At 36.2% G+C, this 3,387-nt stretch overlaps 3 non-coding genes across 3 annotated transcripts; 2 read left to right on the top strand and 1 right to left on the bottom strand.

Moving 5' to 3' along the window:
• The first annotated feature begins 1,878 nt into the window (after nucleotides 1-1,878).
• Nucleotides 1,879-1,952, top strand: TRNAM-CAU (transfer RNA methionine (anticodon CAU)). The gene has a single exon. It is a non-coding gene; the product is annotated as a tRNA-Met (tRNA).
• A 452-nt stretch (nucleotides 1,953-2,404) lies between these two features.
• TRNAG-GCC (transfer RNA glycine (anticodon GCC)) lies at nucleotides 2,405-2,475 on the bottom strand. The gene has a single exon. It is a non-coding gene; the product is annotated as a tRNA-Gly (tRNA).
• An 824-nt stretch (nucleotides 2,476-3,299) lies between these two features.
• Nucleotides 3,300-3,387, top strand: TRNAS-UGA (transfer RNA serine (anticodon UGA)). Its single transcript has one exon. It is a non-coding gene; the product is annotated as a tRNA-Ser (tRNA).

The following is a 3,387-nucleotide window of genomic DNA, read 5'->3' as shown; positions in this document are numbered from 1 at the left end:
ATAGAGATAGAGAGAGAGACATTATGTAGAGATTGTATATGTATATATCGATATCTTGAGAGCTCAAAATAAAATTAATAAAAAAAAACATACCCTACATAACATATCCAACTCTTCTTGGTTCAGGGTTTTCCGTTTCCGAAGACTAGTAAAATAGGCGGATTCTGGAACCCCAAGGATTCAACGGTATATGGATATGGAAAATATAAGATTTCCGATCCTAGCGGGAAAAGGCGGGGAACAGATACCCAATAGGATATAGGATCCTTGGGAGGAACTTTTGGTAATGGCCTTGATCCTCTATGCTATTTTTTTATGTGTTCTTAGTTCTATTGAACTTTTTGCATTCTTTTAAACAAGAATCTAATAAACTAGAATTGAGTCAGTGGAAAAAAGGAGAGAGAGGAAAGTGTTAAATGGAGAGAGTCGACTAATCAGAGACTTTTAGGATCTTCTTTACATCAGGTAAATCTGTCGGCCCTGTCCGTTTTTTTCTTTAAGTTACGACTCTTTGCTGCTTACTTCTATCAAGCCATAGGGAAAGTCTATGATGAATTTGGAAAACTCATCTCACTCTTACTCTATGGCTCGGACTTAATGGGGGAAGAAAACATCTTCCATATTTCTTTTTTGTTCAATTCTGGACAAAAAAGAAAAGGAAAAAAGGAATTTATAGGGACAGTGTTACCCCCTATATCCCCTAGTTTATATTGTAGGAATAATAAAACAATTTAGCAGTCTGACACACTTACGTCCTTGCAAAGTAAATAATTATTATTGTAGTCGTAACCGTAGAATAGGATCCTAATCAAAATAAATACATTTGGTTCAGGCGCTATTAGCATGGTAAGAAAAGATTTTTTTTACAGACCAGAGGGGCTATCTAAATCCTAAAGTAAAGGCGAGCGATCGAAGTAGAAGTACCAACGGCTCAGTGTCATGAACCTTCTCCATCTGATTCAATAAGGGGGAATTAGCCTTCTTGTCAAATGGCTATCCTTGACAAAGGGTACCATTTATACCATAATCTACAATGTAGCGGGTATAGTTTAGTGGTAAAAGTGTGATTCGTTCTATTAATAACTGAATTTGAAATGATATACTTAAGGCATCCTTAAGTTTTTTATTTTTTATATTCCGATGAAAACTTTAGTTCTTATAAAGGATTAAATCCTTTTCCTCTCAATAGCATATTGAGGAAGAATATACATTCTGGCGATTTGTATCCAAAGACTAATTTAAATTGCATCCAAAATAAAAATAGGATTATGAGTACAGAGTCGCGAAGCATAATTTTGCATTGGATTAAGTATTCCAATTTTGAAAATATGAGTAAAGGATCTATGGATGAAGATACAAAAAAGTTGATTTCCAATCGTAACTAAATCTTCTTAAAATAAGGAATAAGGAAGCCAAATAGCTAAAAAACGATAGTTTTGGTTTACTAGAACCATCCGCATATTGTTTCAGCTCGGTGGAAACCCAATTCTTTTCCTCAGGATCTCTTGAATGAAATTAGGGAACGAAGTAAGTAGATTAGATGAATTTAGATAGAATTTCTATCTCCTACTCTATAAGGATCATCTAGAAAGCGGAGAGCTTTGGTTCCATTCAAATAGAAAAGCTGACATAGATGTTAAGTGGTGAGAATATCCATAAAGGAGCCGAATGAAATCAAAATTTCATGTTCGGTTTTGAATTAGAGACGTTAAAAATAATCAACCAACGTCGACTATAACCCCTAGCCTTCCAAGCTAACGATGCGGGTTCGATTCCCGCTACCCGCTCCATTCTGTATAAAAGGAGTATTCTATTTGTCTAGACATGTTAGAGGCTTGTATTCAAGCCTTTTTTGTCCACCAGTTTCTGGTACTCCAGAGCGGAGTAGAGCAGTTTGGTAGCTCACGAGGCTCATAACCTTGAGGTCACGGGTTCGATTCCCGTCTCCGCACTTAGCAGTCTGTATAAAAGGACTATTCTATTTCTCTAGATATGTATGGTAGAGGGGCGTATCCAACCCTTTTTTATTCATTAGTTCCCGGCCCTAGAGGGCAAAATTGAGCAGTTTGCGAAGTCACTTGCCTTCAAAAAAAGAAGGCGCAAGGCCTCTCCCTACCCTGCAGAAAATAAAAATGAAACGAAAGGGACAGTCTACCTCTCCCTTCCCTTTAAAAAAAGTTTGCCCGTTGTTTGTCTCAGTTAATACCCAATTTTTGGAGCTCTGTTGGCGAGTTCTATTTCTGCCTCTGGAGCGCCCTCTTTTTTTGAGTGGGATGCAAAGGAAGGGTAAGATAGTAAGGGATACGGCACTAGACTAACACCTAATTAATACTTAATTTAATATAAGTAGTTAAACAGTTAACTAGACTAAACTTTTTATCATAGTACTTTGATAAATTAAGCGGGCGAGCGGCGGGAATCGAACCCGTATCTTCTCCTTGGCAAGGAGATATTTTACCATTGAACTACGCTCGCTACGGTATATATTTTATAGCGTATATCCGCCTGGGTCGACCTTCTATGTCTGGGTCGACCGTTTCATTTCATTTTCTATTATATTAGAGTTTTCCTTTTTTTATTATCTGTCAATGAATATTCTAATGGGAATGGAATTTCATAATACTGAAAGAGAAGAGCTAGCAATTCGGAACGCAAATTGCGTTTTAATACGTCTCACTATTCTAATTTTTAGAAGAAATGGCCTTTATTATTTCTTTTTTATGGGGTTAATAAATATTAACCAAATTTCATTTAAGAAATGAGAGAATTCAGAATAGCTACGAGAAAGACTAGTCCAATCCATAATGATGTACCGGAAAATACAACATTTTTATTATTTGACCAACCATTCAGGAGAAGCAAATACAAGGGGTACACTAATTACTAAGACTGAGGAAGTCGCAATTAATGCAAAAACAGCTAATTGGAAAGCAATAGTCATATTTCTAATCCTCCAAGCTACCATCAAATAAAGTTGACTACATATTTGATCCCTCACTTAAACCAAAATTGTAAAAAAATACAAGAAGTAGGAGGGGTTTAATCATGAATCCATTGATTCTTCTCTTTAATTCAAATTTATTACTTAAACCGCTTTTTTATTTGGATATGGGGGTGAGAAGAGATTATTTACTCTTTATTTCACAAGCGGGTATAGCGGATCCTGTATCCGTGTATACAGTATACAGAGATATATCGAAAAGGAACTTGTATCTGATATCTTTCTAGAGGCTAATAAATCTTTTTATTTTTTATATGGCTATGTTCTATTTGTAGGAGTAAAATAAGGATTAGGCTGTGGAGAGATGGCTGAGTGGTTGATAGCTCCGGTCTTGAAAACCGGTATAGTTCTAGGAACTATCGAGGGTTCGAATCCCTCTCTCTCCT

The sequence above is a fragment of the Triticum urartu genome, unplaced genomic scaffold (assembly GCF_056163025.1).
Source record: "Triticum urartu cultivar PI428250 unplaced genomic scaffold, HENAU_Tu73 scaffold2, whole genome shotgun sequence".
NCBI lineage: Eukaryota > Viridiplantae > Streptophyta > Magnoliopsida > Poales > Poaceae > Triticum > Triticum urartu.
This window is presented reverse-complemented; position numbering and strand designations above follow the sequence as displayed.